The sequence below is a fragment of the Theropithecus gelada genome, chromosome 11 (genome assembly GCF_003255815.1).
Source record: "Theropithecus gelada isolate Dixy chromosome 11, Tgel_1.0, whole genome shotgun sequence".
Lineage (NCBI taxonomy): Eukaryota > Metazoa > Chordata > Mammalia > Primates > Cercopithecidae > Theropithecus > Theropithecus gelada.
Window position 1 is genome coordinate 122,035,729 of NC_037679.1, and position 23,308 is coordinate 122,059,036.

Consider the following 23,308-nt stretch of genomic DNA (forward strand, 5'->3'; position numbering starts at 1 on the left):
AGTGTTCTCATTGTTCAATTCCCACCTATGAGTGAGAACATGCGGTGTTTGGTTTTCTGTTCTTGCGATAGTTTGCTGAGAATGATGGTTTCCAGCTACATCCATGTCCCTACAAAGGACACGAACTCATCCTTTTTTATGGCTGCATAGTATTCCATGGTGTATATGTGCCACATTTTCTTAATCCAGTCTGTCACTGATGGACATTTGGGTTGATTCCAAGTATTTGCTATTGTGAATAGTGCTGCAATAAACATACATGTGCATGTGTCTTTATAGCAGCATGATGTATAATCCTTTGGGTATATCCCCAGTAATGGGATGGCTGGGTCAAATGGTATTTCTAGTTCTAGATTCTTGAGGAATCGCCACACTGTTTTCCATAATGGTTGACCTAGTTTACAGTCCCACCAACAGTGTAAAAGTATTCCTATTTCTCCACATCCTCTCCAGCACCTGTAGTTTCCTGATTTTTTAATGATTGCCATTTTAACTGGTGTGAGATTTTATCTCATGGTGGTTTTGATTTGCATTTCTCTGATGGCGAGTGATGATGAGCATTTTTTCATGTGTCTGTTGGCTGTATGAATGTCTTCTTTTGAGAAGTGTCTGTTCCTATCCTCTGCCCACTTTTTGATGGGGTTGTTCATTTTCTTCTTGTAATTTGTTTGAGTTCTTTGTAGGTTCTGGATATTAGCCCTTTGTCAGGTAAATAGATTGCAAAAGTTTTCTCCCATTCTGTAGGTTGCCTGTTCACTCTGATGGTAGTTTCTTTTGCTGTGCAGAAGCTCTTTAGTTTAATTAGATTCCATTTGTCAATTTTGGCTTTTGTTGCCATTGCTTTTGCTGTTTCAGATATGAAGTCCTTGCCCATGCCTATGTCCTGAATGGTATTACCTAAGTTTTCTTCTAGGGTTTTTATGATTTTAGGTCTAACATTTAAGTCTCTAATCCATCTTGAATTAATTTTCGTATAAGGAGTAAGGAAAGGATCCAGTTTCAGCTTTCTACTTCTGGCTAGCCAGTTTTCCCAGCACTATTTATTAAATAAGGAATCCTTTCCCCATTTCTTGTTTTTGTCAGGTTTGTCAAAGATCAGATGGTTGTAGATGTGTGGTATTATTTCTGAGCGCTCTGTTCTGTTCCATTGGTCTATATCTCTGTTTTGATACCAGTACCATGCTGTTTTGGTTACTGTAGCCTTGTAGTATAGTTTGAAGTCAGGTAGGGTGATGCCTCCAGCTTTGTTCTTTTGGCTTAGGATTGTCTTGGCAATGCAGGGGTTTTTTTGGTTCCTTATGAACTTTAAAGCAGTTTTTTCCAATTCTGTAAAGAAAGTCATTGGTAGCTTAATGGGAATGGCATTGAATCTATAAATTACCTTGGGCAGTAAGGCCATTTTCATAATATTGATTCTTCCTATCCATGAGCATGGAATGTTCTTCCATTTGTTTGTGTCCTCTTTTATTTCACTGAGCAGAGGTTTGTAGTTCTCCTTGAAGAGGTCCTTTACATCCCTTGTAAGTTGGATTCCTAGGTATTTTATTCTCTTTGAAGCTATTATGAATGGAAGTTCATTCATGATTTGGCTCTCTGTTTGTCTGTTACTGGTGTATAAGAATGCTTATAGATTTTTGCACATTGATTTTGTATCCTGAGACTGCTGAAGTTGCTTATCAGCTTAATGAGATTTCGGGCTGAGACGATGGGGTTTTCTAAATATACAATCATGTCATCTGCAAACAGGGACAATTTGACTTCCTCTTTACCTAACTGAATAGCCTTTATTTCTTTCTCTTGCCTGATTGCCCTAGCCAGAACTTCCAACACTATGTTGACTAGGAGTGGTGAGAGAGGACATCCCTGGCTTGTGTCAGTTTTCAAAGAGAATGCTTCCAGTTTTTGCCCAGTATGATATTGGCTGTGGGTTTGTCATAAATAGCTCTTATGATTTTGAGATACGTTCCATCAATACCACATTTATTGAGAGTTTTTAGCATGAAGGGCTGTTGAATTTTGTCAAAGGCCTTTTCCGCATCTATTGAGATAATCATGTGGTTCTTGTCTTTGGTTCTGTTTATATGCTGGATTACATTTATTGATTTGCATATGTGGAACCAGCCTTGCATCCCAGGGATGAAGCCCACTTGATCATGGTGGATAAGCTTTTTGATGTGCTGTTGGGTTCGGTTTTCCAGTATTTTATTGAGGATTTTTGTATCGATGTTCATCAGGGATATTGGTCTAAAATTCTCTTTTTTTGTTGTGTTTCTGCCAGGCTTTGGTATCAGCATGATATTGGCCTCATCAAATGAGTTAGGGAGGATTCCCTCTTTTTCTATTGATTGGAATAGTTTCAGAAGGAATGGTACCAGCTCCTCCTTGTACCTCTGGTAGAATTCTACTGTGAATCTGTCAGGTCCTGGACTTTTTTTTGGTTGGTAGGCTCTTAATTATTGCCTCAATTTCAGAGCCTGCTATTGGTCTATTCAGGGATTCAATTTCTTCCTGGTTTAGTCTTGGGAGGGTGTAAGTGTCCAGGAAATTATCCATTTCTTCTAGATTTTCTAGTTTATTTGTGTAGAGGTGTTTATGGTATTCTCTGATGGTAGTTTGTATTTCTGTGGGGTCGGTGGTGATATCCCCTTTATCATTTTTTATTGCGTCTATTTGATTCTTCTCTCTTTCTTCTTTATTAATCTTACTAGCAGTCTATCAATTTTGTTGATCTTTTCAAAAAATCAACTCCTGGATTCATTGATTTTTTGGAGGGATTTTGTGTCTCTATCTCCTTCAGTTCTGCTCTGATCTTAGTTATTTCTTGTCTTCTGCTAGCTTTTGAATGTCTTTGCTCTTGCTTCTCTAGTTCTTTTAATCATGATGTTAGGGTGTCAATTTTAGATCTTTCTTGCTTTCTCTTGTGGGCATTTAGTGCTATAAATTTCCCTCTACATACTCCTTTAAATGTGTCCCAGAGATTCTGGTATGTTGTATCTTTGTTCTCCTTGGTTTCAAAGAACATCTTTATTTCTACCTTCATTTCGTTATGTACCCAGTAGTCATTCAGGAGCAGGTTGTTCAGTTTCCATGTAGCTGAGTGGTTTTGATTGAGTTTCTTAGTCCTGAGTTCTAGTTTGATTGCACTGTGGTCTGAGAGACAGTTTGTTATGATTTCTGTTCTTGTACATTTGCTGAGGAGTGCTTTACTTCCAACCATGTGGTCAATTTTGGAATAAGTGGTGCTGAGATGTGGTGCTGAGAAGAATGTATACTCTGTTGATTTGGGGTGGAGAGTTCTGTAGATGTCTATTAGGTCCACTTGGTGCAGAGTTGAGTTCAATTCCTGGCTATCCTTGTTAACTTTCTGTCTCATTGGTCTGTCTAATGTTGACAGTGGGGTGTTAAAGTCTCCCATTATTATTGTATGGGAGTCTAAGTCTCTTTGTAAGTCTCTAAGGACTTGCTTTATGAATCTGGGTGCTCCTGTATTGGGTGCATATATATTTAGGATAGTTAGCTCTTACTAATGAATTAATCCCGTTACCATTATGTAATGGCCTTCTTTGTCTCTTTTGATCTTTGATGGTTTTAAGTCTGTTTTATCAGAGACTAGTGTTGCAACCCCTGCTTTTTTTTGTTTTCCATTTGCTTGGTAGATCTTCCTCCATCCCTTTATTTTGAGCCTATGTGTGTCTCTGCGTGTGAGATGGGTCTCCTGATTATAGTAGACTGATGGGTCTTGACTCTTTATCCAATTTGCCAGTCTGTGTCTTTTAATTGGACCATTTAGTCCATTTACATTTAGGGTTAATATTGTTATGTGTGAACTTGATCCTGTCATTATGATATTAGCTGGTTATTTTGCTCGTTAGTTGATGCAGTTTCTTCCTAGCATCGATGGACTTTACATTTTGGCATGTTTTTGCAGTGGCTGGTACCTGTTGTTCCTTTCCATGTTTAGTGCTTCCTTCAGGATCTCTTTTCGGGCAGGCCTGGTGGTGACAAAATCTCTAAGTATTTGCTTGTCTGTAAAGAATTTTATTTCTCCTTCACTTAAGAAACTTAGTTTGGCTGGATATGAAATTCTGGGTTTAAAATTCTTTTCTTTAAGAATGTTGAATATGGCCCCCACTCTCTTCTGGCTTGTAGAGTTTCTGCTGAGAGATCTGCTGTTAGTCTGATGGGCTTCCCTTTGTGGGTAACCTGAACTTTCTCTCTGGCTGCCCTTAACATTTTTTTCTTCATTTCAACTTCAGTGAATCTGACAATTATGTGTCTTGGAGTTGCTCTTCTCGAGGAGTATCTTTGTGCTGTTCTCTGTGTTTCCTGAATTTGAATGTTGGCCTGCCTTACTAGGTTGGGAAAGTTCTCCTGGATGATATCCTGCAGAGTGTTTTCCAACTTGGTTCCATTCTCTCCATCACTTTCAGGCACACCAATCAGACATAGATTTGGTCTTTTCACATAATCCCATATTTCTTGGATGCTTTGTTCATTTCTTTGTCCTCTTTTTTCTCTACACTTCTCTTTTCGCTTCATTTCATTCATTTGATCTTCAATCACTGATACTCTTTCTGCCAGTTGATCGAGTCAGTTAAGCTTGTGCATTTGTCATGTAGTTCTCGTGTCATGGTTTTCATCTCTATCAGTTCTTTTAAGGTCTTCTCTGCATTGATTATTCTAGTTATCCATTCATCCATTCTTTTTGCAAGGCTTTTCGTTTCTTTGCACTGGTTATGTAGTTCCTTCTTTAGCTCTGAGAAGTTTGATTGACTGAAGCCTTCTTCTCTCAACTCATCAAAGTCATTCTCGGTCCAGTTTTGTTCCGTTGCTGGCGATGAGCTGCGTTCCTTTGAGGCAGGAGATGCACTCTGATTTTTTGAATTTCCAGCTTTTCTACACTGCTTTTTCCCCATCTTTGTGGTTTTATCTGCCTTTGGTCTTTGATGATGGTGAAGTAGTGATGGGGTTTTGGTGTGGGTGTCCTTTCTGTTTGTTAGTTTTCCTTCTAACAGTCAGGACCCTCAGCTGCAGGTCTGCTGGAGTTTGCTTGAGGTCAACTCCAGACCCTGTTTGCCTGGGTATCCGCAGTGGAGGCTTCAGAAGATAAAATATTGCTGAACAGTGAGTGTTGCTGTCTGATTCTTGCTCTGGAAGCTTCGTCTCAGGGGTGTATGCAGCTGTGTGAGGTGTGAGGTGTTGGTCTGCACCTAGTGGGGATGTCTCCCAGGTAGGCTACTCTGGGGTCAGGGACCCACTTGAGCAGGCAGTCTGTCCATTCTCAGATCTCAACCTCCATGCTGGGAGAACCACTGCTCTCTTCAAAGCTGTCAGACAGGGACTTTTACATCTGCAGAGGTTTCTGCTGCTTTTTGTTTAGCTATGCTCTGTCCCCAGAGGTGGAGTCTACAGAGGCAGCAGGCCTCCTTGAGCTGCAGTGGGCTCCACCCAATTCGAGCTTCCTGGCAGCTTTGTTTACCTACTCAAGCCTCAGCAATGGCGGGCGCCCCTCCTCCAGCCTTGCTGTGGCCTTGCAGTTAGATCTCAGACTGCTGTGCTAGCAATGAGGGAGGCTCTGTGGGCATGGGCCCCTCCAGGCCAGGTGTGGGATATAATCTCCTGGTGTGCCGTTTGCTAAGACCCTTGGTACAGCGCAGTATTAGGGTGGGAGTTACCCGATTTTCCAGGTGTTGCGTGTCTCAGTGTCCCTTGGCTAGGAAAAGGAATTCCCTTCCCCCTTGCACTTCCCAGGTGAGGCAATGCCTCGCCCTGCTTCAGCTCTCGCTGGTCACGCTGCACCCGTGGACCAGCATCGACTGTCTGACACGCCCCAGTGAGATATACCTGGTACCTCAGTTGAAAATGCAGAAATCACTCTTCTTCTGTGTTGCTCATGCTGGGAGCTGGAGGCTGGAGCTCTTCCTAATCGGCCATCTTGGGTGACCCCCCACAACTTTTAAGTATATTAACTTGCAGTCTTTGTCCTATACAAACACATTTTAACATTAGATCAATCGTACTACATTTTGTATTCAACTTTTATTTTTCCATAATGGCTAAATATTCTTTAAGTTTTACTGGTGACTGCATATTAAATTGTTTTTAGACTATGAAATAATAAGTCATGTTGTTATAATGTCCTTTAACCATTTCAGTTTTGTTGACCTTGTTTTTAACACTCTACTATTGTACAGAATGCTGCAATGAATGTCTCCATGTGCATAATTTTTTTCACTTCTGAGGAATTATTTCTTCATTTAGTCAATAAATACTTATGAAGAAATTCTTTGTGTGTGTCAGTCACATGTGATGGATTGGGGACACAGAAGTCAATATTTTCAAGGTACAGAGGAAAGGGACATAATACTGTTTGTGCACGGAGATACCAAGAAAGGCTTTGATGAATGTGATTCTCATACAGCCCCAAATACTTTTTTTATAAAGTACTTGTCAAATGTCCTTTCAGTTAGGTTTTATCAAATCATAATGTTGACATGGTAAAAGATTTACTCCTTCCTTCTATTGTCAGATTTATACCAATATTTGTGTTGTCATTAAATCTAAAGATATTTTAGAATGCTTAACATTTACCTGCAAGTTGCTCTAATTTACTTAGGTTATATTTGAGGATAATGTAGTACAGAAGCTATATAGAGTCTGTTAACGATTTTCATGCTTTCAATTATGTGGAATGACATGGCAGACAAAAGACAGACCTTGGAGTCCCATTTAAAAGCTGTGTCTGCCACTAACTAAACTTGGGTGAGTTACTTAATCTTACTAAGCTACAGTTTTCTCAGCAGCAAGACTAGAATAACAAGCAAGACTTTGCATGATTATTGAAAAAATTAAATTAGAGAATGAACAAAGCATGTAGAATATAATAGGTGTTTTGGGAATAACTATGACTGCTTATTTGCACATTGGAGTTCTCTGTTTAGATTTCAGGAGTTCTTTATACATATTAACTTTCTGTACTATTTAATGGAAATGACTGCTGCAACATGTTGCTCTTCTATTTTCAACTTACAGCATAATATCTTCATATTTTAATTTTTGAAACTGAGTTTCACTCTGTCACCCAGGTTGGAGTGCAGTGGCACAGTCACGGCTCCCTATATCCTTGACCTCTACACCCAAATGATCCTCCCACTTTCCAAGTAGCTGGGACCACAGGCACATGCCACCATACCCAGCTAACTTTTAAATTTCTTGTAGAGATGGGGCCTTCCTATGTTGACCAAGCTAATTTTATAATTTAAAAGCTCCATACATTTGTTTTTATTTTCCTGATGTTTTAAAGCTGAATCAGTTATTGTTCCTCTACAATTCTGTTAAACATTAGCATTTTTTATTGTTTTTCTACTGTAAGATAATAGAATTCTTTAAATCATCTGAGATCTATTTGGGTGTATAGAAACTTAATGTTTGACATCACAAATATCAGTTGCAATTTTATATGTTTCTACAATAAAAGCTACTGCCTCAATAAATGCGAGTGTTTTCTTTTCGGTACCCAAGGCCACAGATTTCCCAAGTAAGACACAATAGATCTGCAACTTGTTGAGATAGATGAAACCACACACCTGACGTTAAATCCATGAAATCATAAAGGCTGAGATAATATTTACAAAATTAGTCATGTTGACAAACAGTAAGCTCTGTTCATTGTGTATTTACTTGTCATAGACCACTAAAGGAAAAAGTTAATATTTCTTAGAACTGTCTCTATTGTAGTCTGAATCTAAAACTTCAAATAAAAATTCAGGACAATTGCAAAGCCTAACTTACATGATCTGGAAATTTAAATTGTGTTTTTTTGGACATGATTTTGAATTAATATTTATATTTAAGAGCTGAAAGATAAAGGAAGAGTAACTCAATTAAAAATTTGTGTTTCTAACAGGAGAAAACGCTTTTGCCATCTAGCCTTATTTATTTACATAGCCTCATCTCCCATAGCTTTGAACTTTATATTAGAAGTTCTCAAATTTGAAGAGCTTTTTCTACCTCACATGCCTTTGCACATGATAGTCTGCTTAGTTAAGTCTTATAATGGACTTCCAATTTTTAGAGGTCTGATCAGCTTCTTATTCTTCTAGACCCAACATAAACACAAAAACTTCTCTAAAGCCTTCAGGCATTAATGCCTGACTCTCCCTTGGTCACCTGGGTAATTATATACTTTCTCTGTTGCATGAAGTTCATTGCATGTGCCTGGTAGGAGGTATTCATTGATTTTGGAGCAAGGACTCTTAAATTAGACATGGGCTTCAGTCCTAGCTCTTCCATTTATTAACAATGCAACCTTGAATAAGTCAAGCAACCTCTTTATGTCTCAGTTTTCTTACCTGTAAGATGGGGATGACAATAATATCTCATAGCATTGTGAGAAATAAATGAAATGATGCATGTTAAACATCCAGTCCAGTTTCTGACACATAATAAAGACGTTGTGGATGCTGGTTACTCTTTGTTTCTATAACTATTACCTCATTAGTTATCTATTGCTGCAGAACAAATTACCCCAAAACTTGGTGGCTTAAAACAACTAACATTTATTTTCTTAGTTTCTGGGGATCAGAAACCTGGATACGGATTATTTGGGTGCCTGTGTGTATTAGTCTGTTCCTGCATTGCTATAAAGAAATATCTGAGAGTGGGTAATTTATAAGAAGATAGATTTAATTGGTTCATGGTTCCATAGGCTATACAAAAAGTCTAACACTGGCATCTACTTCTGGGGAAGCCTCTGAAAGCTTACAATCATGGCAGAAGGCAAAGCTGGAGCTTGCACGTCACATGGGGAAAGCAGGAGCAAGAGAGTGGGAGGGGAGCTGCCGCGCACTTTTAAATGATCAGATCTCATGAGAACACACTCACTATCATGAGGACAGCACCAAGGGGATGGTGCTAAATCATTCATGATAAATCTGCCCCCATGATCCAATCACTTCCCACCAGGCCCCACCTCCAACACTGGGGATTACATTTCAACATGAGGTTTGGGTGGGGACACACATCCAAACTCTATCACTGTGGTTCAGGGTTTCTCACAAGGCTTCAGTTAAGATATTCGCCAGGGCTGCAGTCATCTTAGAGCTCAACTGGGGAGGATACACTTCCAAGCTCACTCAAGTGACTGTTGGCAGACATCAGGCACTTGCTGCTGTTGACTGGAGACATCATTTCCTTGCTACATGGGCCCCTCTGTAGGGCAGCTCACACCATGGCAGCTCACTTCCCTCAGAACAAGCCAGTGGGAGAGTGAGAGGGGATGCCAAAGTCAGAAGCCACAGATTTTTTTTTTTTTTTTTTGTCATCTAATCTCGGAAGTGACAGCTCATCATTTTCGACTTATTCTGTTCATTAGAAGTGAGTCACTAGGTCCAGCTCATGCTCAAGACCAGGATATTACACAAAGGCATGAACACCAGGAGGTGGAGATCACTGTGGGGGGTGTGTGTAGGGGGGTGCATGTTAGAGGCCACCTGGGAAAAATGGGGCTGTAGCTTGTTTACTAATTTTTGTGTTTTTATATTTTCAATGCTTGACATAGTATCTGGCTCAACACAGTCTTACCCCTAAGGCTAAGATTTTCTTCATTCTGGGAAATATGAGAGATTCCTCATTGTTAATTGCCCACATAGCATTGATTTTGTTGTTCTATTTTAAGGGAACAGCAATTACCAAGGCAAGACATCATGAAAGGTGGAAGAGTGTTGCCCACAGCCTGTCCCACCCTTTGGGACAGGTGGGATGGACTGCCGGATAGCATGTAAGAAGACGACTAAAACAAATGGGGGAAATTTACACACATCATTTATTTATCTAAAATGTTCTCCTTGTCATGGTCTATTCCCTCTTTAAATTGTGGAAAGAAAAGTCCTAGCATAAGCTTCGTATTCCTTTTAAAAATTATTACATGATACTGCATTTAAAAGAAAAGGAGAAATTAGATTATAATTAACCAGTTAAGAGTTACCTTTTCTGATATAGCATGTGGTTGTAACCATGGTTTAAGTTGATCAACCACCTACCAGCTGGCTAAATAAATTCCTGATATGCCAGGCATCTGGGATGAACTTCCTTCAGGGAAGCCTTTAGTTCATGGCTCATAAGAATGAATCTTGTTTTGTATGATGTCATTGAGTGTGGAGGTATGCTGATGGAAAGATGGTGCTTAGCAACCAACTACTTATTTTCTTTAGTCTTCCTACAGGGTAACCACTAAGTCTCTCTGCAGGCCACTTAGAAAATAGCTGTGTGCCTCCTTCCGTTCTCACAAATTAAAATTTTCCCTGTTGTTATTTTGAACATCTTCTTCCATGTTGACGCTTAGAAGTCATTAAAGCAGCCCCTAATAGCTATTTTTAAATCTTTAACTGCTGATAAGTGAAATTGAGAATATTTTCTTTCACAATCCTTTCTTTTTTTTTTTTTTTTGAGACAGGGTCTTACTCTGTTGCCCAGCCTGGAGTGCAGTGGTGCAATCATGGCTCACTGCAGCCTCAATCTTCTAGGCTTAGGTGATCCTCTTACCTCAGTCTCCTGAGTAGCTGGGACTACTGGCACACACCAACATGTCAGGCTAATTTGTGTATTTTTGTAGAGATGGGGTTTTGCTATATTGCCCAGGCTGGTCTTGAACTCCTGGCCTCAAATGATCCTCACACCTCGGTCTCCCAAAGTGCCAGGATTAGAGGCAAGAACCACCATGCCTGGCCTTTTTCACAATCTTAGGCATAAGCATGGTAGACCATAGACCCCAAGTAAGTGGAAGCTACTGTAATAATATTATTACAGTGGTTTCCTCAAAATGACCCTGTGAGGTGATTGTTTCACCCTGCTCATGCTCAGGCCCTGTTATTTCTGCATTTATGTGGACAGAGAATCCAGGAGGAATAAGCAGTGGTGGGCATATGAACACCCCTCACTGGAAGGACCACCTTGTCTAGGGTGAAGACCTTTTTTGACTGTCCATGATTCTGTTTTTTCCTCTTCTCCTCAATACGTAGGCTGCCATCATTCTTCTAGACTAGCCAACTAGTTCGCAGAGCTTCTTCCCATCCGCCTTGCCCTATAATTCGAGAGCTCATCCTATGGCCTGACTTGAGACGTGAGGCTGCCAAGACTCTTCCTTTCTCTTCCTTTCTCTTTGGAGTCATGGAGCACCTATTTCCGCTCACCCATCCATCCATTCATTTGTTCATTCTTTTAAAGAAAATAAGATAGGGTTCCTGGGTTCAAAGAGCTTGCAGTCTAGGGGCAGGTGCGGTGGTTCACACCTGTAATTCCAGCACTTTGGGAGGCTGAGGCAGGTGGATCACTTGAGGCCAGGTGTTCAAGACCAGCCTGGCCAACATGGCAAAGCCTCCTCTCTACTATTAAGAAAAATACAGAAATTAGCCAGGCATGGTGGCGTACGCCTGTAATCCCAGCTACTTGGGAGGCTGAGAATCACTTGAACCTAGAAGACAGAGGCTGCATGAGCTGAGATTGCACCACTGCCCTCCAGCCTGGGTGACAGAGCCAGACCCTGTCAAAAAAAAAATGTTGGGTGCAGTAAGATCTGAGCACACATGGCCCTGACAGAGTGGCAAAGCAGAGGCAGCGTGAGGAGAGCTGCTGTCCAAAGGTTTTGGAGGGAGAAGAATGAGAAAAGCCTTCAGGACCATATGATGGGGAGGACTCTGACAGGTGGTGATGGCGAGGAGAACATTCCAGAGCATGGAGAAAAGTGCAAAGATATGCAGGAAGAAGCTGTGAATGAAGACAGTGAGGAGTCCAGTTCGCCTGGAACGCAGTGTGTGGTGGGAAGAGCGCTGAGTGTGGGGTGTGGAGACTGGGTTTCCGTTCCACCACCTTCCCAATAAAAAACAAAACAGTGCCAGACTGGCACTGAACAGATGACTTAGCCTTTCTAAGTCTCAGCTTCCTCGCCTGAAAAGGGAGGTCTTCTACTCACACAGCTGTCGTGACAGTTAAATGAGACCAATGAGTGTACTGTGGCTAGATCATTTTTGAAATATTAACAGATGCCCACCTCCCTTCTCCATCTGACCTCTACAATTTCCACTTCTCTCTTCCTACTCCTGGCCCATTCTCCTGGCCACAGGGCAAGAATGTGGCAGAGCACAAAGGAGAGCAAAAAGGGAGTCTCTCTCTCTCTGTTTCAAAATCCCACAGCCTTAGGGGAATGGCAAGGACTCTGGAATTATCTAAATTGTTGAGAGTTTGATGAATATTAGGATTCTCCAGATTGTCACCTGGATTGACCCCGGAAAGATGGGGGGTAGGGTGGCGGTATTGAGGCAGTGGTCCTAGACAGCAGGCCCCGCACAGCCTCTTTGACAGGTGAGTTCTAAAACCCACCTTCTCTAAAGGACATGTGCCTGGACCCCCATCCCCAGAGGCCACACAGCTTTAGAAAGGAAATGGCTTTGCCGTGAGCCTTGGCAAACAAGGCCATAGAGAGCCTCACTGAGAATCCCACACTCTACCCTAGCCAGAAAACCACAGAATGATTCCCCTTCTCCAAAGGGTGGCACCGGAAGTGGCCAAGTGAGCTGGAGGATCCATGCCTGAGGGCCCACAGATGACTCGGCAAAGACAGACGCATGGAGAACCAGACACATCCCAGACTCCACACCAGCTTGACATTGTTGAACCCTCTGATCTTCTCTTGGAACCCTCGGATCTTCTATTGCAACCCTTGAGAAAAAGGATTCAGATTGAACGAATAATCAAATTTCTGCAGCTTCCAAGAAATAGGAACTCTAAGTAGAAATGCGGTTGCTAACAGGAAAAAATACTCAAGGAAACATTTTTCTTGCACATCAGACTTGTGAACCGAGATGTATATCCACTATGGTACTTTAAAAAGTTAAAACTTAACATTTAAAAAGTTAACATTGATGTGCAATGTGAAGAACTAAAATCGAAACAAAGCTGGAAAGCTAGGGGCAGATGGGGTGTGCACTGCCCTGGAATAGCATCCTACCAGGGCTCTGAAATGGAGACTGGCTGTCAGGATTCTTTAATTCCCTATTCTCAGCCTCAGAACAGTAAAACTGCGGCACAGCTGTTCTGCCTGTAAAGGGCAGCTATGTAGGGCAGTTTTCCCAGAAGCTTTCTGTGCTCCCAAATCAGCTCCATAAAAAAGTAAGTGTTCTAAATATCAGGCACGTCGATACTGACAACCACAGCAAATTCAACGCCAAACGTTTTTATCATTGCGGCAGATGGTGGCCTGTTTGTGAAACGGCACTTCACAGAGCAAGGGTGCCCTGCCACACTTGAAATAGCAGGGACCACTTATCATCCTCAAAATCAGAGGAAGCATCAAGTTCTCAGAAAACCTTTGGGGCACCTTAACTGTTTCTCAGCAGCAGCTGCCTGGGTGAAGACCTCATTCCATATCTGGTGCTGTCTTCCCTTCCTTAGCTGAGCACTGTTCATTGATTCAATTAATTAATATTTACTGAACATACTCTCTGGGTTGAACACCGTGATAGGAGCTGGTGAAACAGCCAGGAACTTAAATAATTATTCCAGGAACTTAAATAACTATTATAATATATTAGTAACAATAAACCTGTAAGATAAGAAATTATTCATCTCCTCATCTTACAGATAAAGGAATTGAGACTTAGTAGAAGGTCAGATCAGCTTGGATGGGCAGACCAGAATTCAGATTATGCTGAATCTGAAGTGCATGCTCCTAACCACCACATTCCAGGGTCCAGTGAGGAATGAGGATGAGCAGGTTGGGATTCCAAGACAGAGTGAGGGAAACTATGATTAGGTGCCAAGCCAGAAGCTGAGAGGGCCCTTACCTGCCACAGAGGGGCAAGGCCGCTTCCTAGAGGAAGTCACATTGAACAGAAGAATCATCAAACTAAGTGTGTGAGTCAGAGGATTTGTTCTGGGTCTCGGGTCATGGAAGTTAGTCTACTCTCTTTATGAAATCTACATTCAGTGCTTATGTTTTTCTCATATTTTTCTTCTGTGGAACAAGAATTGTTGCTTTTTATTGAGGGTGGATTATTTTTTTAATACCTGTCTTCTTACCCTGCAAATATAAAGATAGAACATTCTTGTTCACTGACTGTGGATACTGCCTTAGGGGTGAGGCGGTGGGTGGGGCCAACACGGTCAGGGCCAGCGGTCATGCAGGCAGTGCTCTGGCCTCTGTCCAGCCCCCAGTTAGTGCTAGAACCTCTGGCCCTAGAACAAGACTCCGAGCAGGCATCTGCAGCCTCTGAAAGTGCCATGAGATGTGTCTGTACGAGGCCACCCTGCCTCACCCATGGCCAGCATGTGACCTCACTAAGAGTCTGTGAGGACTGGAGCCACAGTGAAGGAGGGAGCGTGCTGGAGAAGGCAGTGCGAGGCAGCAAATGACCATCATTACTGATTTGCCTCCAACAGGAAAGAAAAGGAGAGTCTCTGTTTAGAAGTAAAATTAGACACGGAGAACCAACGCACTGTCCTATTCTCAGCTCTTGAAGATGTCCAGAAACTCCTTTCAGCACTGCTACTGCTACCTACCGTCTTGTCTTCTGTAATCAAATCTGGTTTTCCCACAGGCATCAGGCTTAAAGATAACTAAGAACAGTTATTTAATTATGCTTTCCACATTGTATAGTTACAAATGTTTCAATATGTTCCAGAAATTACTATATGTGTTTATTTTTAAAGTATATTGATAAAGTATAGGTTTAAATATACAGTACCTCTGCTAGTTTGAAGACAGTATATTGTACAATATCATTTTCCCTTTTTGATTGCAAATATGTACTATTTCACCTAACAGGGACTGAATGCATTTGGGAAAGAAGATAGTTTGGGAATCTCACCATTTGTGATGTCTCTTCAGAAAGTATTAGAAATGAAAGTATCGTATCCAGTCTTAAATCGAATTTTAGTAACACATCAATTCAGGAAAGAATGGCACGCATGTGTAAAGGCAGTTGTGATTTTCTATGAGTCTGTGTTTTGGGGTATATTCGATCTGTAATTCAGTGATATGCACCAAACTGGCAGATGTTTTCTTCTTTGTAGCTACTGATGAAAGAAGGAGTCCCTGTTGTACTCTAGGAGCTCACAGAGTCGTTTAATACTCAGGGAGAAATGGGGCCACCCTCTGGGCTTTTGCGGCTTGCTTATGATGTTTTAAAAAGCCCTGCCTGGAACAAAACAGGCAACATTTGTGTAATTGTAAACAGATTCTTAGATCCTTTATAACTGAGATAATCTGTACAAGGAAAGAGGCTCTCTTTATTCTTTTAATGGAATCAGGACCTTGTTCACTTCTGCTCTAACTGTCCATCAGGACTGTGGAGTGTGCATCCGTGTGTCCTGCAGAGCAAATGCTCATAAAGCAATACCCCACGAGTTAGCAAAGCCTTTGCTACCCAGAGGCAGGGCACAGGGAGCTCAGAACTGAAATCTGTTACTGATATCTGTACAGGTGGGTTAGACAGGGCACCCTGAGGGATGCCCAAGTGTGGGAGAGAGGACTTTTGAAGTGGGCTTTGGGAAGGCAGGTTCCTGACCTTCTGCCCTTTACAAATTTCATGGACTTGGTCTAGTCCCATAACTTTCAGGAGCAGGTTTCCTGGTCTATAAAACACATTGGAGCAGGGTTTTTATACCGAGGTGAGTGTAGTGTCAACTTTGGTGACTGTGAACACGGACCTGGATCCAGCTTGTGTAAGCTCAGGTCTGGCAGTATTACTTCACAGCTTTGTGACCTTCGGCAAATCACTTAGCCCAGCACTGCAGTTTTGGTTAAATAGGTTTAAAGCCTATCGCATAGATTGTTGTGAGGACTAAATGAGTTAATATTTAGGGCCTGACATCCAATAAATGCTACACAAAGAAGCGTTCCTGTTGGTGGGAGTGTGAATTAGTTCAACCATTGTGGAAGACAATGTGGCAATTCCTCAAAGACCTGGAGGCAGAAATACCATGTGACCCAGCAATCCCATTACTGGGTATGTACCCAAAGGAATAGAAATTATTCTTTTATAAAGCTTATTCGTTATGCATGTGTAGGTTCGTTACAGCACTAGTCACAATAGCAAAGACATGGAATCAACCTAAATGCCCATCAATGGTAGACTGGATAAAGGAAACATGGTACTTATACACTGTGGAATACCATGCAGGCATAAAAAGGAAAGAGATCATGTCCTTGGCAGGGACATGGATGAAGATGGGGCCACTATCCTCAGCAAACTAATGCAGGAATAGAAAACCAGATATCACATGTTCTCATTTGTAAGTGAGAGCTGAATGATGAGAACACATGGACACGTGCTGGGGGGACAACACCCACTGGGGCCTGTCAGAGGGTGGACTGTGGGGAGTAGGGAGAGCATCAGAAAGAATAGCTAATGGATACTGGGCTTCATACCTAGGTGATGGGATGATTTGTGCAGCAAACCACCATGGCACATATTATCTATGTAACAAACTGGCACATCCTCCATGAACTTAAAATAAAAAATAATAAAAAACAGAAGTGTTGGCGGGGTGTGGTGGCTCACGCCTGTAATCCCAGAACTTTGGGAGGCCGAGGTGGGTGGATCACGAGGTCAGGAGATCAAGACAATCCTGGCTAACATGGTGAAACCCCGTCTCTACTGAAAATACAAAAAATTAGCCGGGCGTGGTGGCGGGCGCCTGTAGTCCCAGCTACTCGGGAGGCTGAGGCAGGAGAATGGCGTGACCCAGGGAGGCGGAGCTTGCAGTGAGCCAAGATCGCACCACTGCACTCCAGCCTGTGCAACAGAGTGAGAGTCCGTCTCAAAAAAAAGAGAATTTTCCCTATCGTCACTACTTTTGCACTTTCTGAAACCCAGTTCTGCAAATACAAAATTGGAATATCATTTTAAAGTGTGTTGATTATTAAAAATAACAAGCAAAGATATGCTACATGTCAACATACAATACACTGACAACTTTTCAATTTGTGCTACCTGTTTAACTTTGCTTTGTATAGACATGAGACAAAGTTTCTTCTGCCACATTTTCTTGCAAATGTATTAATATTGATTAAGAGTGCTGGTGTTTCTTACAATTCAGGCCTACACATGTATCCCCAGCGCAGAATTATACAGGACACTACACTACTGTAGCACAGATGTGCAACAATACCTAGGTGATGGGATGATTTGTGCAGCAAACTACCATGCCTTAATTAAATGGCAAGAAAGCCAGACAGGCTTAAGCATTTGAATATCTGATGTTGGGAGAGTTGAGCAATAAAAGGTGGGCCACTAGCATGTCACATACCACATATACATATGTATGTCATATAATAGTTTTTAATGCCCTTCATAAATTTTGGTGCTTCTTATCTGACTTTGCATCTGTCATAAAGAATATGTTAGATATGATTAGTGATTTGACAGAAAACAGCCCGTCTTTCTTTCTTTTTCCTTCTTTCTTTTCCTTCCTTCCTTCCTTCCTTCCTTCCTTCCTTCCTTCCTTCCTTCCTTCCTTCCTTCCTTCCTTCCTTCCTTTCTTTCCTTTCTTTCTTTCTTTGTGTCTGTCTGTCCTTCCTTCCTTTTCTTTCTTTCTTTCTTTCTTTCTTTCTTTCTTTCTTTCTTTCTTTCTTTCTTTCTTTCTTTCTTTTCTTTCTTTCCTTCTTTCTTTGTGTCTTTCTTCGTGTCTTTGTGTCTTTCTTTTCTTTCTTTCTTTCTTTCTTTCTTTCTTTCTTTCTTTCTTTCTTTCTTTCTTTCTCTCTCTCTCTCTCTCTCTCTCTCTCTCTCTCTCTCTCTCTCTTTCTTTCTTCTTTTTTATTTGTCTCACTCTGTCACCAGGCTAGAGTACAGTGGCGTGATCTTGGCTCACTGCAACCTCCACCTTCCAGGTTCAAACGATTATCCTGCCTCAGCCTCCTGAGTAGCTGGGATTACAGGTACACGCCAGCATGCCTGGCTAATTTTTTTTATTGTTAGTAGAGACAGGGGTTTTACCATATTGGCCAGGATGGTCTAAATCCCCTGACCACGTGATTTGCCCGCCTCAGCCTCCCAAAGTGCTGAGATTACAGGCGTGAGCCACCGTGCCCGGCCTGGTGTTCTTATAAGCCTCTTGGATTCTGAGCTTATAAAGGGAACTGCTAAAATATCAGCAACAAACTATCACTCACGACTACTTCATGTGAATCAATTTCCTCAGTATTATGAAACCAAAATGAATTAAAAAATTAGCTGGATACTGAGGCTTATATAAGAATGCTACCATCACTCAATATTATTCTTTTTTTTGTGGTTATTAAAACGGCCTTATTTTTTCATTGAGTTAATAATAAATGAGTATTATGAATTCGTATTTACAAAATATAATTACACTGACAAAACAGAGCTTTTTTGTAGTCTGTAGCTGGGTGACTGACCTATCTGTTTTACCAGTGACTGTCCCAATTCTTGCCTTAAAGTCCTTCATTATAAAACCCCTCTGTTGTTCTGGTCAAACTGGGATGTCCAGTCACTCTGTCAATGTGTTAGAGCGCTGTGTAAATTTAGTTTGAAAAAAGGATTTTGCTGCTAACATTGTCTTAAAAGCACTGAGATAGATGGTCTGTGTGGTGAGCAAATAATTTGTTGTTCAAACCAGGACACCCTGGACAGTGAAGGGGTGTGAACCAGGTGAGAAGCATACACCCTATCTCTAAGGTTCCTCCAAATTCTGAAAGGCTAGTACGCTCTTTGATTGCAAGGTAAGTAAAAACGTTTCAGTAGAAATCATTCTGGATATTTCACACCATTTTATGCTATAGGATCACTGATCTGAGCATAAATTCACATTTTTAATTTGATAATAAATATAGAAGATGTACAAGATGAGTCAGAAAAGAATATTTGCGAATACCTGGTTAGACCTGGGAACTGGTTGGTTAAAAAGATGAATCCTTAATGTCAAATGACTTTCTCGTGATTCACTTCATTTCTCGTGGAAGCTAAATGAAAAGGAAAAATGTTAATTGATGGTTGTAGTAAGTCAGGCTCCAGTTGACTAAGGCTTTCTTTTGTCTAAACCCATCTCCAGGGTGAATAAATAGAACTACTCCATGAAAGAACAAAATTGGTGCGGTCTGTTACCTCTGGATCATCTCAAGGAACAATACTTTCAAAGCCTAGCAACTTGCAAACTTCCTGTCTGAGAAGGATTGGTGGTAGGGGGACGCTTGGGAACATAACACCCCTGCCCCACACACCCCACACCAACTGCTTAGAAGACAGGAAGCAGGATCCAGGTCTCCAGGAAATGTGCTTTAAGGGATCTTTTCCACACACATTTGGGTCTTTCAGCAACCTGCGCTAACCTGCTTTATTTTAGTGACTATTACTAACTTTTTAAGCTCTGAATCAGCAAACTCTCTCCCCTACTTTTTTTTTTTCCCTGAGGACACTCAAAGATCATCCATCCCACTTTAGTTAAAGTAGAAATAGTGGTATGGTCACTGTGGGTCTGGTGGTGTCAGTTTAAAGCAAATGAGATACCCTTGATGATTCTGGCAAGATATGGTCTCCCACTGTCGGTGTCTCCCCCATATACGATGAAGGTACTTTTTAGGTGGTAAAGGAATGTCCTTGCCCAGTAGTAGTTAGGAGTAAATACTCTACGTTTTATACTTTTTCTTTGCATGTTGAATATCACACATGGTATAAATGATGAAACCGATCACTGCATTATTCCCAGGCCTTTTCCTTAGTGCGTCTGCTGTTAGCATTTGCATGGATCTGCGTCATCACTCTGATTCATCCTACTGAATACTCTATCGTTTCTGCTCTCTTTTCCCCATCCTCCAACATCCTACTCAGGGCTGTTTCAGGTGATTCTGAGACCCACTGTATCTTCTACAGATGAAGCACTTTCCTGAAGTTCCTGGAGTATAGTCTTCTGATCAGTGGATGTAAGCAATGTACATGAAGTTTATATGCAGATTTAAGTCTATGGATTTAAATGATGGAGAGCATCCTTTTTCTTTTTTTTTTAAATGGTTAGTAATTGGGCTTTTAGTAGGACCATGATGAAAACAGGGAGGGGGCTTGTTTGAAATAGTTGCATGTAAACACACACTAGAACTTTCAAGTTACTTAAGGTCACATTGCTGACTGAACAGATCACAGATACTAAAAACCACTCCTGTTTACTGAGTGACCATGTTCTACACAATTATATTTATTACTCATTTTATCCTCAGAGCCACTCTATGAGGTAGGTACATTTATTGCTCCCACAGAATTTCGGGACCTTATGCAAGTTCTCCCAACTGGCCAGTTGCAAAGCTACAACAGTGAACTGCTCTAGTTTGCTTGAGGGTTCTCAAAAACTAAACTCCCAGAGTTAAGACTGGCTAGGTCCTTGGCAAACTGGGATGAGTTGGCCTCTCTCTAGGTAGGACCAGGCTCTGAGTTCAGGAAGTCAGGCTTCAGAGGGTACACTGCTAACGATTGTGTTATATTGCCTGTCATGGATGTCTTCAACAGTAAGTCACAGTTTGCAATGGGCATGCCTCAACTTTTTCCTGAAGTAAATATTCAAGAGCTTGAATAAGTCATTAATATTAGGGTAGGCTTGGGAGCATCCTCACGGACAAGGCTTCCCTGCTTCCGTATTTAGTTGTATAAGCCTGAGCATGTAAGCTGTTCTTATGTAAGTCAACTCAAAATTATTATTTCCCCTCTTCAGGTTGTAATTTCTTGAATCCCTTCTCTTGTTTTTCCTACTTGCAAACCCCAATTTCTGAAGCTTAGTGTTTCCAAGCACCACTTTATCCCCACCTAAGGAGAGAGCTTTTCTAAAGTTGCTCTGTGCCATAGAGCTCTGCTATATCAGGTGGAGCATTCTGGCTATCTGTGACTTTAATCTTCTGGTTTACATGATTAAGAGTACAGAAAATTTACAGGTTTTCTTTTAAATTCCTAAAAGAGAGGGCCAACAGGCTTTCTTTCTTCTCCAAGAGCAGAAAGAATTTCTGAGCTCTGAATTGGAGCTAATGATTTTCCCAAGGAGGACTCTTGCACAGTCCTCCTTAAAGACCCAAGCTTTACTTGAAAATCTCCCGTGATGGGATTCTTGGGAGACCACAAGGCAAACCTTTACTTGCAGAAAGGAGTAATCATGTCAAAGTTCTTCCTTAGACTGTGTTATGCTAAGATGTGTCCCTCTGCAACCTCATCAATTCACTCTCCTACTTTCTGAAGCAAACATCTTTTCTTTCAGATAGACGAAGGCCGCTTATGTGTTCCCCTTTAACTTTTTCTTCTCTAGACTAAAGATCCTAGTTCCTTTACTTATTCCTCTACGTCAGTGGTTTTCACATATTTTTAAAAAATTAAATCTTAGGTTGAAATGACAGGAGGAAACCAGTGTTTAACAAGGTAAAATATTTCCTTACGATCAAGTCAATTGAGCATAGTCATGGGACGATACATTAAGAACAAAAACACTGACACAAAGGCTTATAGATAATTACTGCAAATTTGCATCAACATCCAGTTATTGTTTGTATTGAGGAAATCTTGAGTTGCAAATAGTATTAGTTTTTTTTAAAAGCAGCTTCCCTTGCACTCTTAAGGTTCTCTTTAATTAAACTGATATAAACGTTTGAAAGAGGACTACTAGGACATTTTTGTTTGAAAATTTAACTGCTAATAATACATATCAACCGCTTGCTTTTCTTATGCTACATACATAAATCATACAGGGAGCTTACAATATGTGCCAAAGCTGTCTTTAACATGATGTCACCATGACTCAGCATGTCATGGTAGTCTCTTCTTTTTATATAACAGATTATTATATGTAAGGGCATGCACTGAACACACACGCCAGAGCCTTATTTGACATTTATTTGAGTGTGGCATACGTCTACTCGACAATCTGCACAGAAAGAGAATGCCCATAACTTTATGTAAGCAGATAGACATGCAGGACTGCATTTGTGTGTGGGTGTTTATAATTCTAAGTTATTTTTATTCTCTTCTTTGTTACTGTCTACATTATCAGAATGTTTCTTAATAAGCATGTTACATATTAACTTTACTCCCAGAAATTATATATATTTAATTTTAATTATCAGTATATGCATGTCTTAATACTCTAACGATAAAAAAAAATTATCGCTGGGTGTTGTGGCTCATACCTGTAATCCCAGCACTTTGGGAGGCCGAGGCGGGCAGATCACTTGACGTCAGGAGTTCAAGATCAGCCTGGCCAACGTAGTGAAACCGCATCTCTACTAAAATACAAAAATTAGCCGGGCATGGTGGCATGCACCTATAATCCCAACTACTAGGGAGGCTGAGGCAGGAGACTCACTTGAACTGAAGCAGAGGTTGAAGTGAGCCAAGATTATGCCACTGCACTCCAGCCTGGGCGACAGAGTGAGACCCTGTCTCAAAACAAGAACAAAATTGTCAAACAAGAAATTACAGAGAAAATCACCAATATAACTAAGAGAAGAGATTGTGGGAATGTTTCTCCCTACTGCTTTTCCAGGTTTTCTTATAAAGATATGTGATTTATGTTGATAATCCATTAATCTTTATTTAATGGGATAAAGTTAGAGAATTACTGCCAAACGTAGACATTTTAGGCAGGATGCTATTTTTAAAAATACTATTACAAAACTGCAGTAGTTCTGATGATATTTTCAAATAATTAAAATATACACACAGTGATGTTAGGAGAAGTAATTTTCTGAGAGCTACACAATGATCATATAACAGGGCAGTGCAAGTAAGTGAAATGAAAGCCTGCAATGGACTGAATTTTGATACTTAATATATCTGAATGTTTACATATATTTTTAAAACATTTAAAATATAGCTTAGAGTAAGATTTAAATTAAGGCATTTGCAGAACTACAAAATATCACTACATAATGTAATTTGAAAACCTATGATCTATTAATCTAGTATAAAATATCTATTCTGCAGATTTTGTTCAACATCTGCAGAACAAATAACCTAAATTGCATTTTATACCTCTTGGGATTATTTTAGGTTATGGAGCATGTTGATTTGCTAGGGCTGCCGTAACAAAGTACCATAGTCTGAGGGGCTTACGCCACAGCAGTTTATTGTCTCAGATGTCAGAGGTGAGAAGTCAGAGATCAAGGTATCATCAGGGCTGGTTTCATCTGAGGCTGCTCTCCTTGGCTTGCAGATCATTGTCTTCTCCCTGTGTCTTCATGTGGTCTTCCCTCTGTACATGTGGCCGTGTCTAGACTTCTCCTTCATGTAAGAGCACCAATCATATTGAATTAGGGCCCATCTTAATG